At 44.8% G+C, this 22,354-nt stretch overlaps 1 pseudogene; it reads left to right on the plus strand.

Moving 5' to 3' along the window:
- Window positions 1-3,544: 3,544 nt before the first annotated feature.
- The window catches only part of LOC122552560 (immunoglobulin superfamily member 3-like), a 201,646-nt pseudogene continuing 182,836 nt past the window's right edge, over window positions 3,545-22,354 (plus strand).

The raw sequence follows: 22,354 nt of genomic DNA on the forward strand, positions 1-22,354 counted from the left end.
CACATCAACTACTTTACCCACATCCATCTGTTTGGTCAGCTTCTCAAAGAACTCAATAAGGTTTGTGAGACATGACCTACCCTTCACAAAACCATATTGACTATCCCAAATCACCTTATTCATCTCTAGTTGATTATAAATCTTATCACTTCTAACTCTTTCCAACATTTTCCCCCAACTGAAGTAAGGCTCACTAGTCTATCATTTACAGGGTTGTCTCTACTCCCCTTCTTGATCAAGGGAAAAACATTTGCCATTCTCCAATCTTCTACCACGATTCCTGTAGACAATGACGCTATAAAAATCAAAGCCAAAAGCTCGGCAGTCTTCTCCCTGGCTTCTCAGAGAATCTAGGATAAATCCCAGGAAATTTATCTATTTTTACAATTTCCAGAATTGCTAACATATCCTCCTTATGCATCTCACTCCCATCTCATCTTGTAGCCTGTATCTCAGTACTTTCCTCGACCATATTGTCTTTTTCTAATGTGAATACAGATGAAATGTGCTAAGTTAGTGCTTCCCTCATCTCATCTGACTCTATGCACAACTTCCCACTACTACACTTGATTGGCCTGAATCTTACTCTTATCATTCTTTTATTCCTGATATACACATAGAAGAACTTCAGGTTTTCCTTGATTCTATCCGCCAATGACTTTTCATGTACCCTCCTGGCTCTTCTTATGCTCTTTCTTAGGTCTTTTCTGGCTAATGTGTAACTCTCAAGTGCCCGAACTGAGCCACCATATCTCATTCTAACATAAGCCTTCTTCTTTGGCTTGACAAGAGATTCAATTTCCTCAGTAAATCATGGTTCTCGCACTCAGCAACTTCTTCCCTGTCTGACAGGTATATACTTCTCAAGGACCTGCAGTCACTGGTCCTTGAATAAGCTCCACATTTCAATTGTGCTCAACCCCTGTATTTTTCTTCCCCATGCTATGCATCCAAAATCTTGTCGAAGGGCGTCATAATTGTCTTTCCCCCAACTATAACTCTTGCCCTGCGGTATATACCTCCTTTTCCATCACTCAGATAAACAGAACCGAATTGTGGTCACTATCACCAAATTGATCACCTACCTCCAAATCCAACATCTGGCCAGTTTCATTACCCACTACCTAATCTAATACAACCACATCCCTTGTTGGCCTGTTGATCTAATGTGTCAGGAAACCCTCCTGCATACATTGGACAAAAACTGACCCATCTAAAGTACTTGAACTATAGTAATCTCAGTCAGCATTTGGAAAGTTATGGTCCCAGATCACAACTATCCTGTCACTCTCGCTCCTATCGAGGATCATCTTTGCTTTCCTCTCCTTTACATCTCTGGAACTATTTGAAGACCTAGCAAAAACTCCCAACAGGGTAGTCTCTCCGTTCCTATTTCTCAGCCCATAATACTTCAGTACAGAAGTCCTCAAGCATCTTTTCTACAACCTTGATGAACAGTGCCACACCATCACCTCTTTTACCATTTTCTCTGTTCCTAATGAAACATCTAAATCCTGGAACCTGCAATAACCATTCCTGTCCCTGTTCTATCCGTGTCTGTGAAATGGCCATAACATCAAAATCCCAAGTACCAACCCATGCTGCATGTTCACCAGATGCTCCTGGCGTTGAAGTAGACACACTTCAAATCAACTTTTTGCCTGCCAGTGCCTTAATGGGATCTTGAAATCTTAATTCTCACTTCATCTCATCCTCCACTATGCTTGAACTACAATTTAGGTTCTCATCATTCTGCTAAAATGTGTTTAAACCCACCCTGAGTGCATTATCAAATTTTCCCACAAGGATATTGGTACCCCTCTGGTTCAGGTGAAGACCATCCTGTTTGAGGAGGTCCCAACTCACCCAGAAAGAGCCCCAGTTATCTAAAAAAACAAAACTCTCCCACCTGCACTTTCCCTATAGCTACGTGTTCAACTCCTCTCTCTTCCTATTCCTCACCTCGCTAGCATGTGGCATTGGCAAAAAAAAAGAGACAACAACTCTGTTTGTTCCAACTCTAAGCTTCCACCTGAGCTCCCTGAATTTCTGCTTTAAATCCCTATCTTTCGTCCTACCTATGTCATTGGTGCCTATGTGGACCACGACCTGGGGCTGCTCCCCCTCCCCATAAGGATCCTGAAAGCACGATCAGGGAAATCATAAACCCTGGCACCAATGAGGCAACACACCAACCATTAGTATCTCTCATTCCCACAGAACCTCCTAACTATCCACCTCACTATGGAGTCCCCAATAATTAATGCTCTGCACCTCTTTCCCCTTCCCTTCTGAGCAACAGGGACAGACTCTGTGCCAGAGACCTGTGCCCCAATGCTTACCCCTCTAAGGTCATCACTCCTCAACAGTATCAGCAGAAATATTTGACAGTTGAGAAGAAGACTTTGAGCTTGGTGTTGGCTTTACAACATTTCATTGCTCATGTTACCAGGAGCATATCAGAAACAATCATATACACTGAACATAACCCAATGAGGTTTGTGGAGAAATTTAAGGACAAAAATACCAGATTGTTTAGATGGAGCTTGTTGTTACAGCCATTCAGTTTGAAAATTGTACATGTGGCAGATAGCGAAAACATGACTGTCGATGCATTGTTGAGACCCGAATGAAAAACAGACACGTTCAATGGCAGGAGTAAACAGACAAACAGAATGTAGTAGATGACGTGATGATTGTTAATGTAATGTATATGTGTGTTATAGAGTACTAAATTTAGGACTAATGGTTTTTAAATGAAGTCCTCTATGGATATTGATTCTTCTCCTTTTTAAGGGGGGAGGTGTGATATGCAGCTTCTCTCTGGTTTGGTTTGGTTTTTGCAGTTTGTCTATTCACTGAAAGCAGTCAGGCAGTTGTAAAACCAGCTGAACCCAATGAAGCAGCTCCATGCTGATCCTCTCTCTGACTTCTCTCCAGTATGACCCTGTGTTTGATTTTACCTTTTGTGCCAAGAGGAGTCTATGAGGATTGTTGCAAATATTTGGAACAGCATTATGAAGTTGGAATGAGCTGCTGGGTTTTCAGATATGCTAAGTTAACAATCACAATCAGGGAACTCGTGTTCTATGAGGTCCACCTGGCTGACCTCATTACAATCACTACAAAGAAATCATGATATATTCCCAAAACAAGATGATGAATGGTTTGGAGAAGAACTTGCTGGTTTTGTGTTCTCATCTATCTGCTGCCGTTATCATTCTGATGGAAATGAACTTGAGTTTTGATCCTGCTGCAGCAAAATTGGCATGTCCAAAATGTGGATCAGATTCTAAAGAGACTTCAGAAAAATTCATTTAACACACTGTTTATTTAATTATTTCTCTTTATATTGATTGATTATTTTATCTGAATCAATCACAGATGCATCTCAAACATTCAGTGCAAAAAAGTGTTCTCTTTATTTAATTGAAAACTCCAGCACCCCGTCAGATCCTTTGAATACAGCAGTACAGAGAGTCTGCTCTTGTGGGAATAAACATACTGTTACTTTTTTCTTCAAAGGTAACAATGGTCCAGTCCTTCTCCAGTCTCCGAGCCTGGAAAGTATCATCAAGGATCGCACTGCCTGGTTACGGTGCACCATGAGGAATGCCACAGTGACACACACCAATGTTCACTGGTACAGACTGTCCCAAAAGCAAATTCTGGAGCCGGTTTTAACACATCCAAGAAGTGGCTCCACACAACAGTACCCAGGATTCGCAGAGCGATTCCAATCTTCCAGAGACTCCTCTAGTAACAGCTTCATTCTGACCATCAAAAGCGTGCAGTCTAGTGACGCTGGGGTCTATTACTGCTCAGTCTGGGGAAGGATCTATGGGACAGGAAGCCAGCTCAATATCACCAGTAAGTAGAGTTTACATGACAATGTCCTCCTGAAATAACCTCTGACTCAATAAATGAATTGGAGATCAGTTTGTGATCAAGAAGATTGAGGAGGTAATGGAGAGTGATCTTGGGGTTGGATTCATTGTGGGGAGGAAGCTGAGCTCAGTTTCAGCAATGTATTTAATTGTTTTGTGAGATGTGGGTGTTACTGGCTGGGCCAGCATTTATTACCTCTCCTTAATTGCCATTGAGAAGGTGGTGCTGAGCTATCTTCTTGAACCACTGCAGTGACCCATTGGTTGCCATTCCTGGGTTTAGGTCAGGCTCCGACACAATCTATTAAGACCATGCTAAACGGTTCTTCAAAAGCTACAATCGGGATTAAAGATGAAGCTTTAATTGAGGGTTGGAGATTCCCCCTAGTCTTGACATGGACTAGCCTGTGTGGTAAAGTGTAATATCTTTCTATAATCCTGACTAATAAAAATGTTTTAAGATTTTAGACTGCGTGTTCCTCATCCTTAAATGAGCTGCCATTGGAATCTCATGAGCTAGTTTATAAAATTTCATCCTGGTCTCAGGTGGAGTGACCACCTGATGGACCACTGTCCATTCCTCATCACCTGGCATTTGGGATAGTCTTTATTTCCTCATTAATACATTGTCTTTCAAACAATAACATACCGAGACTTTCTGATTCCATTTCTGAGGATAAAAAACAGAAATCGCTGGAAAATCTCAGCATCTGTGGAGAGAAATCAGAATTCATAAGCTGGGTCCAGTGACCCTTGTACAGAACTAATGGCAATGAGGAAAAATGATGGTTTTTATCCAGAAAATGGGGTGGGGAGGAGGGTGAAGGTAAATGATAGATGGAGATACAGCCAGTTGGACAGACAAAGAAGGGGGTTATGGCCAGTCTGGGGGAATGAGCAGCTGCTGATTGGGACAGTTGGTGGCTGACAATGGGTAGTGTGTGGTAGCTGCCATGTAATCATAAGACCTGGTGTATGGGGGAGGGGAAAAGCATGGGGAAAGGTGCTCACACTCTAAAATTGTTGAACTTAATATTAATTCCAGAAGGATGCAGGGTAACCAAGTGGAAAATGAGGTGCTATTGTTCCAGCTTGCTCTGAGCTTCACGAGAGCACTGCAGTGAGACTGAGACAGAGATGTTGGCCAGGGAACACAATAGTGTGTTGGACTCACAAGCAACTGGGAGATTAGGGCTTTTTTTGCCAACAGAATGGAGGTCTTCTGAAAAGTGGTCACCCAGTCTGTGCTTCATTCCCTAAATGAAGAGGAGCCCACATTGTGGGCAGTGAATACAGTTTGTCTCATCACAGAATACTCAGAGGCCTGGATAGAGTGGACAGGGAGAAGATGATTTTCAGAGAGATAGGATCTGGGGCACAGCCTTACAGTGAAGGGACAATCAGTTACAGCTGAGATGAAGAGGAATTTCTTCAGACAAAAGATGGTAAATCTGTGGAACTCATTGCTGCAGAGAGCTGTAGTAGAGGCCAAGTAATTGATTACATTTAAGACAGGGATAGAGTGGTTCTTAAGAGCAAGTGGCTCAATAGTAATGGAGAGAGAGCAGGAGAACGGGATTGAAACATATTAGCCATGATCGAATGGCAGAGCAGACCTGATGGGCTGAATGGCCTAATTCTGCTCCTATATCCTATGGCCTTATGGTCGATAAACTCATGGTTAGTTTGAATAATTAACCCCACTGGTTCACTCTGATACTCTTACCATCTGTCCTTTCTCTTTAACCCTTAAGATGCAAGTGTCCCAGTCCTTTACCAGTCTTCCATCCTGGAACGTGTCACCAAGGGTCACACTGTCCGGTTACTGTGCACCATGAGGAACGCCACAGTGACACACACCAATGTTCATTGGGACCGGCAGCAACCAGGGAATAAGAAGGAGTGGGTTTTAACATATGACATGAGGAACATTACACAATGGAGTCCAGGCTTTACTGAGCGATTCCAGTGTTCCAGAGAATACTCCAATAACAGCTTCATTCTGACCATCACAAACGTGCAGCCCAGTGACACCGGGGTCTATTTCTGTAAAGTGTGGGGAGACATCAGTGGGAATGGAACCCAGCTGATAGTAACAGGTAAGTCTTGTTTACCTGAGAATAATCTGATACAGTAACCATTTCCACATGGATTTATTGGAGAGGGGAATGTGTTAAATTCCTCTGGTAAAGAGAAAGCAGAGAGCTCGATATGAACATAGAACAATTCTCGGTTTTTACTCACAGATAGAATAAACTGTTTCTCCTTTTGGACCAGTTCCTCAATCTCAAACTTTTCTCTCCTCTCTGTCTTTCTGCTTCACCATCTCATTTGTCCTCAGTGTTGGATTAAACATTCTCCTGTCTCTGTCTGGTTTTGTTTCATTCATTCTTGGGACGTGGCCATCACTGGCTTGGCTGGTACTTGTTGTCCATCGTGAATGGCCCTTGAGAAAAAATGTCATCTCTGCCACAGGAAACAGCTGAGGCCATTGAATGTCTTCAAGGAAGAGTTATATATAGTTCTGAAGGCTCAAGAATTCAAAGGGTAAGGGGAGAATGTGAGAAAAAGGGACCGAGTTGGATTATCACCCATGATTATGTTGAAAGATGGTGCAGGCACAATGGGCTAAATGGCCTACTCCAGATCCTATTTTGTATGTTTTGAGAAGGTCATGGCGCCCTGCCTTCCTAAGCTGTTGTGGTCAACTTGGTGTTGGGACACTGGACCCAGTGCCTTGAAGGAACGATGATCGTGATACACCATATATACTTGAGTATAAGTTGAACTCATGTAAAAGTCAACACCCTATTTTTGATCCAAAAATCCGAAATTTTCCATGTATCTCATGTCAAGATCGACCCTATTTCTTCACAGTTAACAGATCAACATTTATGAGTCAGTGTACCGACTCGTTGCGCACCACTCTGGCTTTCCACTCCATTTTGGGTCTTCCACCAGCTGTTACACTCCAATCCAGATTTTCAGAATTACAGTAATTCTTGTGTTTTTTAAAATTTGTTTTGACTTTAATTTTGCTTCTGCCAATGATACGGTTTGAATTTTGACCAGCGTGAATTTCAACCCCTCAAATGTGATATCCCTGTAATTATCAACCCCATAAATTTAACCATAAAAATAGTCAAAACAATTCAATTATTACTCGAGTATACAGGGGAACCTCGATTATCCGAATGAGAAGGGTGGGCACTATTTCGTTCGGATCATCAATTATTCAGTTCATCAATTAAATGCCTTTCCACTGGGGCTCGGAGTTTTTAAAGTCTGCTCCCCATTCAGGATACTGCAGCAGCACAAAGTGCATGAGACCCCTCCCCAAAACCACCCCCAATCCTGTCCAACCCTGTCCCCTGCCCATAATCCCATCCTGCCCCGCCCCACCCCCATCCCCAACACCGTCCAGCGTACCGGCTCCCAAACCCCATTCACGATGCCCCCTCGGCCTGCCCTCACCCCAACCCCATCGAGCCCTGCCCCCACACTACTCCCAACCCCATCCAATCCCCCCAAACCCTGTCCAAAACTCACCCCACCCCCCAACCCCATCCAGACCGGCCCCCACCCCCAACCCCATCTAACACAGGTATGTGTCGACCTACGTGCCCTTAGTGTCATAGAGATGTACAGCATGGAAACAGACCCTTCGGTCCAATCCGTCCATGCTGACCAGATATCCCAACCCAATCTAGTCCCACCTGCAGCACCTTGCCCATATCCCTCCAAAACCCTTCCTATTCATATACCCATCCAGATGCCTTTTAAATATTGCAATTGTACCAGCCTCCACCACTTCCTCTGGCAGTTCATTCCATACACATACCACTCTCTGTGTGAAAAGGTTGCCCCTTAGATCCATTTTATATCTTTCCCTTCTCACCCTAAACTTATGCCCTCTAGTTCTAGACTCCCTGACCAAAGGGAAAAGACTTTCCTATTTACCCTATCCATGCCCTTCATAATTTTATAAACCTCTATAAGGTCACCTATCAGCCTCCGAAGATCCAGGGAAAACAGCCCCAGCCTGATCAGCCTCTCCCTATAGCTCAAATCTTCCAACCCTTTCAACATCCTTCCAATAGAAAGGAGACCAGAAATGCACACAATATTCCAACAGTGGCCTAACCAATGTCCTGTATAGCCGAAACATGACCTCCCAACTGTACTCAATACTGTGACCAATAAAGGAAAGCATACCAAATGCCTTCTTCACTATCCCATCTACCTGCAACTCCACTTTCAAGGAGCTATGAACCTGCACTCCAAGGTCTCTTTGTTTAGCAACACTCCCTAGGACTTTACCATTAAGTGTATAAGTCCATCTAAGGTTTGCTTTCCCAAAATGCAACCACTTCTCAGACCATTGGCCCATCAGGTCAAGATCCTGTTGTAATCTGAGGTAACCCTACACCTCCAATTTTGGTGTCATTTGCAAACTTACGAACTGTACCTCTTATGTTCGCATCTAAATCATTTATGTAAATGACAAAAAGTAGAGGACACAGCACCGATGCTTGTGGCACTTCACTGGTCACTGGCATCCAGTCTGAAAAACAACCCTCCACCACCACCCTCTGTCTTCTACCTTTGAGTGAGTTCTGTGTCCAAATGGCTAGTTCTCCCTGTATTCCATGAGATCTAACCTTGCTAATCAGTCTCCCATGGGGAACCTTGTCGAACGCCTTGCTTTGGTCCTACAATATTGGATTGAGCCTTTGTCGATTACCCCCATTAACCATAGGTGAGTGATGAAACACTTAGGGTTGAAGATAATTCAACCAGTGAAATGCACCCCCTGAACAGATACAAATATACACAGTGTTACAATGCAACAACTGGAAAATGTGATACTCGCAATTGAAGATAGCATACAGGAGAAAAGTCTTTATGGCACTGGGAAGTGGAATACAATATACAAGTTATACACAGCAGTTCCAAGTCAATATAGTGAGTGCCCTGGAGGGGAAGCTGAATGAGATGCTGTCCCATGTACCTGCTGCCTTTGTCCTTTCAGATGGGAGAGACTGTGATTTCAGAAGCTGCTGTTGGAGGAGCTTTGTGAGTTACAGAATGGAATCTTGCTGATGGTACCCACTGTACATCAGTGTAAAAGGGAGTGAATGTTAAAGGTGTTAGTTGTGATGCCAATCAGGTGGGCTGCTTTGTTGTGGATGGCATGAAGCTTCTTGAGTGTTGTTGGAGCTGCACACATCCAGGCAAGTTGGACCATCATCCTCCTGATTTCTGATTTGTTGATAGATAGTTAAAAATCACACATCAGGTTATAGTCCAACAGGTTCACTTGGAAGCACTGGCTTTTAGAGCGCTGCTCCTTCATCTGGTTGTTGTTGTGTATAAGATTGTAAGACACAGAAGTTGATCCTCATTTCTGGATTGCCCTCAAACTGAGTCACTTGCCTGGTCATTTCAGAGGGCAGTTAGAACAGACCACATTGCTGTGGGTCTGGAGTCAAATGTAGGCCAGACCAGATAAGGATGGCAGATTTCCTTCCCTGAAGGACATTAGTGAACCAGATGGGTTTTTATAACAATCGATGGGAACATCAGGAATTAAGGTGATATGTTTCCAGCTCTCTGTTGGCCTGGAATTGTTGTGTATTGTTGTGTTATAACTTGTTTGTGAGCAAATTCAATAAAGAAGCAAACAGTTGGTGGCTTGTTTGGAGAAGCTGTTGCCCATGAGAGGTCTGGGTGGTATAAGGGGTGACTCTGTAATTATCTAACTCTCTGTTCACAAAGTGAAGGGTTCGGTGCCAAGGCTGCACACTGGACCTCAACATGACTGCATCAGCCTGTATTTATCTTTAATTTGAGAGGTTAACAGAATACAAAGTGATTTGTCTTGTATGAGCTTATATTCCATTGACATTCACTCCCATGAGTAAGTTCCCCATTAAAACTGGATCTGTTTCTCAATGTCATTTAAACTGAAGGTTAAACTGGGGTCCAGTGTAACTCATTAAGATGTGAGTAATTTATCTGGGAAATGTCCAACTCTCAGCTCTCAAGTTTTTGGGCTGACATTTCCCACAACCCTCTTCAGCCCCTATTCTGCTCAATGACACTTCCACCTCAGTCTCTGATGTCCTTGTCCTGAGCTAAACCCTTCCTCGCCCCCACCCTGGTTACTAACCTTCTTCTGAACCTCATTCATTTCCTTAGTCCAAGGGACACAGACAGAAGGAGATAGGAATAGGAGGAGGCCATTCAGCCCATCATGCCTGCTCCAGCACTCAATTAAATAATGGATGGTCTAATATTGATCTCAACCCCACATTCCTACATATCCCTGTTCACCTTTCACTCCCTGGCTCATCAAGAATCTCCCTCCCTCTGCCTTAAAAAAAACTTAAAGATTTTGCATCCACTGCCTTTTGATGAAGGGAATTCCAAAGACTCACAACTCTCTGAGAATAAAAACATTTCCTTGTCTCTGTTGTGAATGTGCATTCCTTTAGTTTTAAAACTCTGCCCCCTAGTTCTAGATTCTTCCTGAAAAGGAACCATCCTTTCTGAGTTCACTCAGTCAAGTCCCCTAAGGATATTACAGATTTCAATGAAGGCCCCTCTGAGCCCAATGGGATCCAGAGTGAACACATCTGGAGGAAGGGTTTGCAGCTCGAGGAAGTTTGGATCTGAGTTGAGGAGCTGGAGTCTGAGCTGCAGACATTGTGTCACATCAGGGAAGGGGAAAGCTCCCTGGAAACCTTTCTCCAGAGGGTGCTCCCACACCTTGGATTCGGGAATTGGAGATGAGTCATGAATCAGGGACAGGAGGCTGTCACTGCAGGTGAGGATGTAATGGGTCCCAGGCCTTTCTAACAGTGAGCCCAATGTCACAGGTTTGTGTTTGGGACCCGACCCTGACCTGGGATAATAACCCGGATCAGGAATGGAAGGAAAAGTCTGAGGTTCAGAAGGGCCTCACTTTGCCCATTACTGACTCAATTCCAGGCAAGTGCAGTCAGAATCTATCTGGCTTAGAGACAGAATCAGAAAATCACAGAAACATACTAATGTAACATGAGACCATTTAGCCCATCCTGTCTGCACTGACTCTTCAAATGAGCATCATTCCAGATTGCCAATGTCCTGCTCTCTCCCTACAGCCATGCACACTGTTAGGATACAGAATCAGATGGAAGAACAGTGGATCAGAGAGGGTGCACTCAGGGACCATCGACTGCAGGCTGTTTGAAACTTTCAGCTTTTTCCTTTTGATTTTCAGTGAGAATGAAACTTTTTAAGTGGCTGCTCAATCTCTTCCAATCAGTCAGCTGTGAGCATTGTGAAATTCTCCTCTCGATAGTTTACTCACAAAATGAATCACAGCAGCAAATTGGAAAGCATTCAGTGATGGACATGTTTCAAATCATTCCCGCTCAAATTACAAACAGCAATTTCCCACAGGAAGCTTCAGTTCATCCTCTGCAAATCATCATTTAACCAGGAGAAGATTTTATAAAATGTTACAATTCCAGTTATATTACTTTTTGCTCTTCAATATGAACAGACCCATTGACTGATCCAGTCCTCATTCAGGATTCAATGGTCGCTCGGTAGAAGAGGGTGAAACTGTCGAGTTCCAGTGTGCAATGTACAATGCCAGTGTGATTGACACTGATGTCCACTGGCACTGCCAATGACTTGGCAGCAACAGGGAGTGGATGATAAGCCACTTTGTGAATGGCACCATCACCAAGGCCCAGGGTTTTCCCAATTATGTTGAGCTTTCCAGGAATGTCAGCAGGAACAATTACATTCTGAACCTTGTGAATGTGACTCTCAATGATACTGCTGTGTACAGCTGCAGTGTGTGGAGCTACATCTATGGAGCAGGGAGCCAGTCAAAGTAACTGGTAAGTCAATGGGAGGGAACACTGGTGTGACCAGGGAAGAGAGCACCCGGCTGCTGTGCTTCATCAGTGGAAGGGCAGAATGTTCATCAAGGCCAAGTATTCCCAAGGCAGGATGAGGAGTGGCTTGGAGGGGAACTTGCAGGGGGTGGTATTTCCATGAATCTGCTGCCCTTGTCCTTTTAGATGGAGGAGGTTGTGGATTTGAAAGGTGCTATCTGAGGATCTTTGGTGAATTTCTGCAATGTATCTTGTTGATAGTGTATAGTAGGGAGGCAGTGGTGGAGGGAGTGGATGGTTGTGGATGTGGTGCCAATCAATTGGGCTGCTTTGTCAATGATGTTAAGCTTCTGGAGTGTTGTTGGAGCCAAACCCATCCAGGCAAATGGGGAATATTCCATCACACTCCTGACTTGTGTTTGTAGATTATGGACAGGCTTTGGGGAGTTACTGTCCTGAAGAGCTCAAAATTAATGTTATTGACAATCTTGAACATTGCTCAAACGGAAGTGACTGTGTCTGTAACATTCTGATATTTTACAGCAGAATCTTCCAATGGTATTCCCTGGACCTCAGATCCCATTTTAATCATTGGCACCATTCTGGGCTTCGCTGTCTTGATCTGCATTGTCCTGCTCACATATTTCCTTTGGAAACAAAAGCCGTGCTCATCAGTAAGGGACTCCACACAAGGGTAAATTCCATTTCATCTTGGGTTTGATTCTGTCACTGCACAATTATTGTTTTCGACATTGGGGGTGATTGTTTTTAGTGAGTGCTGATATTCCCACTGAAGCACACAGATCCATTGTAAATGGTGGGTCAGTGACTGTTGTGACCATCCCATGTGTCCAGATGCCCAATCACTGCCAGTTTGCTCCACCTCTGGTATCACATATTTTCCAGTGCCAGGCCACAGGTACCTGCTGGTGACAGTCAGAAAGCTTTTAATGGCTCAAGCGTGGGAGGCACTGTGGTTCAGTGGTTAGAGCTGCTACCTCACAGTGCCAAAGACACATGTTTGATTCCCACCTTGGGCGATTGCCTGTATGGAGTTTCCATATTCTCCTGATACCAACTTGCCATAGCGTTCAGTACATTAGGTACATTAGTGAGGGGTAAATGTAGAGTAATATGGTTGGGGAATTGGTCTGGGTGGGTTACTCTTTAGAGAGTTGGCATGGACTTGTTGGACCTAATGGCCTGTTTCCACACTGTAGGGATTCTGAGATGCTCGAATTAATTGGAGATCACACGCAAGATCTCTAGTAGGTACAGGATCATTACCCACTATGCCCAGAGTCAGGATCTTGGAGTGGGGGGGTCACTGGCAGAACAGCGTCTCCTGCTGTGAAGACCAAGGTAGTGTCAGACGACTCTGCCAAACAGCCTGTGCTGGCCTTTGACTTCCACATCACATTTGCTTCCACACAGCCCAATTCCTGCTCCCCTATCCATTCAATCCCCTTTATCTCACACCCCTCTCCAATCAAATCTTGAATGTTGACATGTTTTTTTGATTCATTCATGGGATGAGGACAACATTGTCTAGGCCAGCAGTTATTGCCCCTCTCTAATTGCTAGTGGGCAGTTAAGAGTCAACACATTGCTGTGGGTCTGGAGTCTCATGTAGGCCAGACCAGGTAAGGATGGCAGAATTCCTTCCCTGAAAGATATTAGTGAACCAGATGGGTTTTTCTAACAATCAACAATGGATCCATGGTTTTCATTGTTCACTTAATACCAGATTTTGTTGCATTCAAATTCCACCATCTGCCATAGCATGATTAGAATCCTGGTCCCCAGAATGTAATCGGGTTTTCGGGATGAACAGTCCAACAATAAAACCACGAAACCACCAAATTGATCCTACACCTGCCATAAATCTGGATTGACCCCCAAAGCCTCCCCACAGTCACGGTGATACGATTTCCTGAGTGCCTGGGCTCGAGAATTTCTGTTGCATTTTGCATCATGATGCCTTGTTCTTCACACCCTCAATATTTTTTTTCAATCTCATTCATTACCCATTGAAAGCGTTTTTAAGACTTTGATTGCAATCTGGGTCCTTCCATTGATATTACTTCATTCTGAAGTTTTTATTGGGATTTGCATGTGCTTATGCTGGGCAGCATCCCAGTGAGCTGGTGCAGCTTGCTCTCTCAGTGTTTTCACAGACTGCATCAGATGAAAGTTTCTTGAAGAAATCTCTCCCTTCCACAGTCGGAAACAACAACAACTTGGTCAACTTTCCCAGAATGCCCTGAGATTTTGTTCAAATTCTTTCACTTGTTGTTCACACAAATTCTGCTTTTTTTAACAAATGTTCAAAGTTGCTAGATCATCCTTTCACCTCGAAGCTAGTCTCAAATATTCACAATTAAAAGTGTAAAATGCATTAGCCTCGAGAGTGTGAAGATTGTAATGTTGCTCTGTGGTAAATATGCAATAAATCTCATATATGGAATTTATTTAGGAGCCCTGTTGAAGATCAGAATGCTGTGTATGAAAATGTAAATGGTAAGCAAACTAATTCCATCATTTCTGCAATATTTGGCCAGGATCTCTCTGTTCCAAATTTCCCTTTTACAGTCAGATTTCTGACATAATTAATAAGCTAATGGTTAGAGCAGGTCAGTTGGATGATGAACACAATTGACCATGAAAGGTGGTGAACCCACAGCCAACAGAATGAAGGTGGTAGTATCCCCCTGGGCTTTTAGCTGCAGCTTGAACCTTCCCCTCAGGATAACAATGCTGTAAAGAATGGCCATGAAAATGCTTGGAGTTTCAGACACAGAAACAGACTCCTGTAGCCCACCAGCCAACAGAGACTGATGTTTTTACATCTGTCATACCCCATTCAGAACCATTCTTTATTGAATATCTTTTGAAAATCCAACTTCAACACATTGTTAGTTCTGTCAATCCATTCTGGTGGGACTTCATGTAAAAATCTGGAATGATTTAGTCAGACACGATTTTCCTTTCATGAAGCCATATGGACTCGACTTGATTAGGCTCTGCTTGATCAAATTAAATCACAGAATGTTCATGCATTCTGAAGCCAGATGGTGGGACAGAAAGTGAGATGGGAGAAATTGAGGACTACAGATGCTTGAGATCAGAGTCAAAGAGTGTGGTGCTGGAAAAGCACAGCAGGTCAGGCAGCATCCGAGGAGTAGGAGAGTCGACATTTCATACATAAGCCCTTCATCAGGAATGAGGCTTATGGTCAGGAGGGCTGAGAGATAAATGGGAGCAGGGTGAGGTTGGGGGGAAGGTAGCTGGGAATGCAATAGATAGATGAAAATGGGGGCATGAAGGTAACAGGCTGGAGAGGAGAATGGAGCAGATAGATGGGAAGGAAGATAGACAGGTAGGACCATTCAAAATAGTGGTGCTGAATTGGAACATTGAGACTGGGATAAGGTGGGGGAGGGGAAATGGAGATACTGGTGAAATCCACACTGATTCTGTGTGGTTGGAGGATCCCAATGCGTTCTTCCTCCAGGTGTCAGGTAATTAAGTTTTGGCAAGGGAGGAGGCCCAGGACCTGCATGTCCTTTGGTGGGATTGGTCAGTGCGGGTGTCCCAGAGCTGTTCTCTGAATGATCTGCAAGTTGGCCTCCTGTCATCATGAAGTAGAGAATACCACATTGAGTGCAACGGATGAAATAGATGATGTGCTTGCAAGTACAGGCAAATCTCTGTCAGCTATGGAAGGATCCTTCTGGGCCTTGGAAAGAGGTGAGGGGCAAGGAGTGGGCACAGGTTTTGCATTCTTGAGATGGTAGGGGAAGTTGCAGGGAGGGGAGGGTCGATTGGTGTAGGCCGTGGACCTAACAAGGGAGTTGTGGAGAGAATGATCTCTTCGAAACGCAGATAGTGATGGGGAGGGAAATATATCTCTGGTGAGTCTGTTTGTAAGTGGTGGAAGTGGCGGAGGATGATGTGGTGTATCCAGAGGTTGGTGGTGTGGAAGGTGAGGACCAGGGGGGTTCTGTTATTGTTGTGATTGAAGGGGGGGAGTTCAAGGATAGAAAGGAGAAAGTGGAGGAGATGCATTGCAGGGCATCAATGACCATGTGGGAGAGGAAATTCTGGTCTCTGAGGAAGGTGATGAGTCATTCAGGTAGCTGTGGGAGTTGGTGGGTTTGTAGTGAATATATGTGTTGTGTCAGTCACCAGAAATAGAGATGGAGAGGTCCAGGAAAGGGAGAGAGATGTCTGAGATGGTCCCAGTGACCTTGAGTTCAGGGTGGAAGGAGTTAGTGAAATCGATGAACTTTTCAACCTCCTGATGGGACCATGATGTGGCCCCGATACAGTCATGAATGTAGTGGAAGAAAAGGTGGGTGATGATGCCGGTTTAGCTCTTGAAGATGGACTGTTCCACGTAGCCAATGAAAAAGCAGGCATTTATCTGGGTTTCATGTGGGTGCCCATGGCTATCCCTTTGGTCTGGAGAAAGTGAGAGGATTGGAAGGAGAAGTTGTTGAGGACCAGGACCAATTCAGCTAGGCAATGAAGGTACCGGTGTAAGGGTATTGGTTGGTCAACGTGAGAAGAAGAAACAGAGGGCTTGAGGCCTTCTTCATGGCAGATAGGTGTGCACAAGGACTGGATAGCATGGTGCAGATAAGGCATTGGAGCTGGGGAAACGAAGGAGGTGGAGTGCATGGGTGGTGTTCCCAACATACATGGCATTTTCCTGGACTAAGTGGGACAGGACGGTATGCAGATATGCTCCGTCGGGCAGCAGCAGCCACCACCACCACAGCAAACGATGACTTCACTTCCGCCTACACTGCCCCACAGAGAGTATCCACTGCCGACTATGCTGTTTCTGAGATTGCCAGAACCTCCTCCGTGACTGCAACAAGATCCACCACAGATGAAACCAACGCGAGCTCCAACCAACACGTCACTCCGCACCCGTTACTGCTGCCACCCTAGCCACATCTGCTCCCACCTGAACACCGCTGACAACATTGCCTACATCATGTGTTACGCCACTTCTGTCCCCACGGTTCCCACAGGCAGCACTTCCACACACTTCACCCCCAAGGTTAGCGTTACTTCTGTGGGTGACATCATCTTCGATCACATGACCATGCCCCATTCTAGTACAGTCTCTACCTCCCACTCCCAGCTCCAGCTGTACACCAGGTCCTAGCTCCCACCCCACCTTGGACATTGACAGCTCTCCCATCACCCACTCCAACCACTCACCCTTGCAACATGCAGCCCTCCACTGCCACCACTCCAACCTCAAGCTCACCATCAAACTTGCTGACATGGGGTAGTTTGATGCACCAACCTCTACATGGCTGAAGCCAAGCGCCAACTCACGGGCACCTGTTCCTACTGCCCACTTGATGACCTCACCTCCCATCACCAAACCATCATTTCCCCGAACATGCACAACCTCATCACCTCTGGGGATTTTCCATCCACAGCCTCTAATCTCATTGCCTGTTAAACCCGCACTGCCTAATTTTACCTCATACCCAAAATTCACAAACATGACTGCCCCAGTCAACTTATTGTCTCAGCCTGCTCCTGTCCCACTGAACTTATCTCTGCATACCTTGAAACTGTCCTGTCCCCCTTCGGCCAGGAAATTCCCACCTCCGTTCGGGACAGCACCCACGCCCTCCACTTCCTCCATGATTTTCATTTCCCCGCCCCCAATCCCTTATCTTCACCATGACATCCAGTTCCTGTACACATCAATCTGTCATGATGAAGGCCTCCAAGCCCTCTGTTTCTTCCTCTCACACCGACCCAACCAGTAGCCAACCAGATGCCTCCCTCGACAAACACCAAAGCTTCCCCTCTCACATCATTGATGATGCCCTCTAGGACATTTCTTCCACCTCCCTCACCTCTGTCCTTGAACCCCCACCCCTCCAATTGCAACAAGGACAAACCCTCGCACCCCCGCCACAATCCTCACCTTCCACCCGACCAATCTCCGGATACCCCACATTATTCCCCACCATTTTCACCACCGACAAACAGACCCCACGACCAGGGATATATCTTTTTCCCCACCATTATCTGCATTTTGGAGAGACATTCCTTCCGTGACTCCCTTGTCAAGTCCATGATTCCCACAAAAACCCCTCACCTCCACCCAAGACCCTAAAGGATCCTTCCACACAGGACAGAAATTTACTCGTATTTCCACAAATGTCAGCTAATGCATCCGTTGCAGTGGATATAGTCTCTTCTACATTGGGGAAACAGGACACCAATTTGCAGAACATTTCTGGGATACCCACACCAACCAACCGTACTGCCCTGTGGCTAAACACTTCAACACCCCGTTCCACTCTGTGAACTACATGCAGTTCTTGGCCTCCTCCATCATCAAACTCGAAATACCCAGCGCCTGGAGGAAGAATGCCTCATCTTCCACCTTGGGATCCCACAACCACAGAGGATCAATGTGGATTTCACCATTTCCCCTCCTCCAACCTTATCCTAGTCCAATCCTTCCAACTTGACATCACTGTCTTGAATGGTCCTACCTGTCTGTCTTCCATCCCACCTATTTAATGCACCCTCCTCTCCAAACTATCACTTGCACTACCACCTTCACCTACCTGTTGCATTCCCAGCTACCTTCTCCCCAAGCCCACTCCCCTCCTATTTATCTCTCAACCCCCTTGGCCCACAAGCCTCATTCCTGATTAAAGGCTTATGCCAGAAATGTCGATTCTCCTGCTCCTCGGCTGCTGTCTGACCAGCTGTGCTTTTATAACTCTACACTCTTCAAGAAAGCCAGGTACCAGTCTTTTCCATCTCCTTCTACAGTTTCCTTCATTTAAAGCAATATCCTTTTCTGATTTTGTTCCCCAATTCACAATAAAGACAATTATAAAGATGTGGTCTTTATGGGGAAATGCTCTCAACAACATCCCAGCTGCCTACCTGTAACATGTGATTATTTGTCTCACAGACTCAGTGACAGCAGCTGGTTACCAGTGTCTCCCTGGAACTGACAGAATCCCTCCTTTGACACGACACAGGCAGGTGAGCTTCACTGTTCTTCACTGTACATGTTCCTGGAACAGGGAGGAGCTGGTGTCATTGTCAATTTATGATTTCAAATCAATTTCTCCTGCACAGCCAACATGTTGTCTTAAACCCCTTACTACATCTTACTAGGGTAACATACTGGAAATGGAGGCCAGCTATTTCTGGAATGATCACAATATTTTAAGATTTTTACAAACTACATGCACATCCCCCATTTCCCAGTCTTTTAGACCCGGGGTGACAGAAAGCACAGACCAGGTTTCTCTCCTTAACACGAGTTCCTGTTTCTTACAACGAAGTAGAATCTAGTTACAGGGAAACAATGACATATAACCCTTCCATGCCCTCGACTAAACATCCCCCTTTCACACATACAGACTGACAGAAACAGATAAAACATGGGTGTTACGGACGGAAGGTAAGACTGGGAAGACAGCTCAGAGTTCCCTGTCCACAGGGATTTCTAACTTGATTCTTGTGCAGCTCAGACACTGTTTCTCAATCTTCCTTCTCCAGATGCTTTCACTTATTTACAGGAGGCACAGGGGAAACTGATTCACACTGACAGCAGCTCCCTGACTGATTCACACTGACAGCAGTTCCCTGACTGATTCACACTGACAGCAGATCCCTGACTGATTCACACTGACACCAGTTCCCTGACAGATTCACACTGACACCAGTTCCCTGATTGATTCACACTGACAGCAGATCCCTGACTGATTCACACTGACAGCAGCTCCCTGATTGATTCACACTGACAGCAGCTCCCTAACTGAATCACATTTATAACAGCTATTTGACTGATTCACACTGACAGCAGCTCGCTGACTGATTCACCCTGACAGCAGCTCCCTGACTGAATCACATTTACAACAGTTCCCTGACTGATTCACCCTGACAGCAGCTCCCTGACTGATTCACCCTGACAGCAGCTCCCTGACTGATTCACCCTGACAGCAGCTCCCTGACTGATTCACACTGACAGCAGATCCCTGAATGAATCACATTTACAACAGCTACCTGACTGATTCACACTGATTCACACAGCGCATGCTCTGGTGGCAATCCTCCATCTTCCTCCTGCCTAACTTTGCAGATATTACCTTCTGAGGATGATATGCATAAACCTACAAGATGTGCTGCTATCTGTGGTCTCACACCTGCTGCATAATGAGAAAGTGGAATTTTTTGCAGTTGATGCAAGTCCTTCAGTTCACATGAAAAGCGTGCAAGTACTGGAGTCCTCTCAGCAACATGGTGTGGGTTGGGAAGCCCAGAGTGGGGCACTCTAGGGAGTGCAGTGTGGGTTGGGAAGGTTGAGTGCGGGACACTCTCAACAGCATCTGTTGCATTGGCGAAGGAAAGTTTGTCGTCTTTTTCTTAAATTCTCTTTTCTTTATTTTACTTCGTAATTCATGGAATTGTACTTATACAAAGTAATGGTACCTTTCAGTGTATTTTATGTTGAAATACACGTGACAATAAATTTATCAATTTATCAACTTATAGAATTTCCCTGACTGATTCATTAAAATTTGCAGCCGACAGGAATTACTGAAGGAGAAATCAGCTGACTTTCTTCAGGGTTAAAGTGCTGTTTCCTGCAGAGGACAGAGAGACAGCTCCTGACCTGGTGGATGTCTGATGGCTTCTCTATATCTTGTTCACAGACTCAATGTTGTTGTCTCTATGTGAGCTATCCACATTGTTATTGGAAGACAGAAGTCCATTGTTATAAATAACTGGTCATGGGTTGACAGACCAATTAGGTAAATGCTATTGGTCAGAATTCCACTATTGCTTGTCCTTCTGCCCCAGCCTTCCCTCCCACCCTAACTCCCACTCTCTCTTGCCACCCTCTTGCTCCACCTGGTCTGTAAACCTTTTCCCACTACTGTCCCAATAGGAAGCTGTGTAAATAACACTGACAATGAGTTTCAGGTTACTTGATTTCAGAAAGTGCAGGAATTGGTTGGACAAACATATGGGTGTACATGGAATAGTGTAGGTTAGATGGGCTTCAGATTAGTATGACAGGTCGGCGCAACATCGAGGGCTTCAGGGCCTGTACTGCACTGTAATGTTCTATGTTCTATGTTAATCCTTGCATTCTAAACCAGTTAATTTTCCATTTCAGTCCACACTCAAAAATACAAAACTTAACAATATTTCCATGCCTTGACAGCTCATCTCACCAGAGAAAGACCAGGTGGACTGATCCCAGACCTATACATGATCTCTCAGACATTCATGAGGGCCTATTGGAGAACGGCTTAGCATGGCTCATCTCCAATTAGTCCTCATGATGACCAACTATTGGTCCATCAGCAGGAAAACCAAATCACTCAAATTACCAAATTAAACATACTGGTCCAACTTGCTTTGTTCAATTCAGAATCAGGGTTGGAGTCTGACCGGGATTTTCAGGTCCAAATATTCCTGATTTTGTTCCTGATTTTCCATCTGGGATCTACTTTTCTCTGGGAGCTATATTCCTCTTCCACTCAACTGTACTGTCAGCTGCGCACAGCTCTGATTCAGAAACTGTTTGACAAATCAGTCACCTTCATGGAAATAGAAATGTTTCACGTCAACAATTCCTGACTCAGTCTGATTAGCATTCCGTTGTCTCTCATTTTATAATGATTACTGAACAGAATATTTGTTGTTCCCTTCTTATTACAGAATGTAAAGGATTCTCCAGCAGATTCTGACTCAACCTACATGGTAAATATCTAGTACTGCAATTAACAGCTGGCTTTACAACATTCACCCTATTCCCAAAGAGCCACCTTTCTGAGTTTCCATTGGTCCCATCATCTGACTGACATTTCTATACACCAATCACCATGATTGGGAATGGGCTCAGTGCCAAGCAAACCAGAGTGTCCACCATGCCACGTTCCCAACTCAATTACTGAGATCCTCCTGTCTCCACTCTCTGACTCATTGATTTCCAATCCCAGGGTCAGACCACCAGACACTGAACCCCCTCCTGGACCCTCCAAGTTCAAGTCTGATCTTCTGCCACTCAGTCCCACTGATTCTCTGCTGTCCCTTCTTCCCTCATACCCAATCCCTGGTCTCCTCAGTCACTGCCAACCTCAGGAGTCAGCTGAGCTCATCACTGTATTCGACAATTCTTAGTAAGAAAATGTTTTTCCATTTATATCACTCCACTCACAACCTCAGCATGTCTGGGCAGCCTTTACAATGAGTGAAGTGCCTTTGAAGTGTGGCCACTGATATCCAGAAAAAGAGGAACTGATTTAAATACAACAAGGTCACTGGGAGAACAATGCTGCTTTCGAAAAAAAGAACATAAGAAATAGGAGCAAATGTACAGCTGACAGCTTCTTCAAGCTGCTCCACCATTCAATACAATCCTGGTGAATAATCTGCCCTATTACCACTTTCCCAGCTGCTCCTCATATCCTGGAAATTCTCAGAGAAACAAAGTTCTGTCCAGTTCAATGTAAAATGCTGTCAGTATTGGAACGTTGTCAATTCTTTTGCAGA

The sequence above is a fragment of the Chiloscyllium plagiosum genome, unplaced genomic scaffold (genome assembly GCF_037043375.1).
Source record: "Chiloscyllium plagiosum isolate Xiang-an unplaced genomic scaffold, Cpla_swu_hap1 HiC_scaffold_10, whole genome shotgun sequence".
NCBI lineage: Eukaryota > Metazoa > Chordata > Chondrichthyes > Orectolobiformes > Hemiscylliidae > Chiloscyllium > Chiloscyllium plagiosum.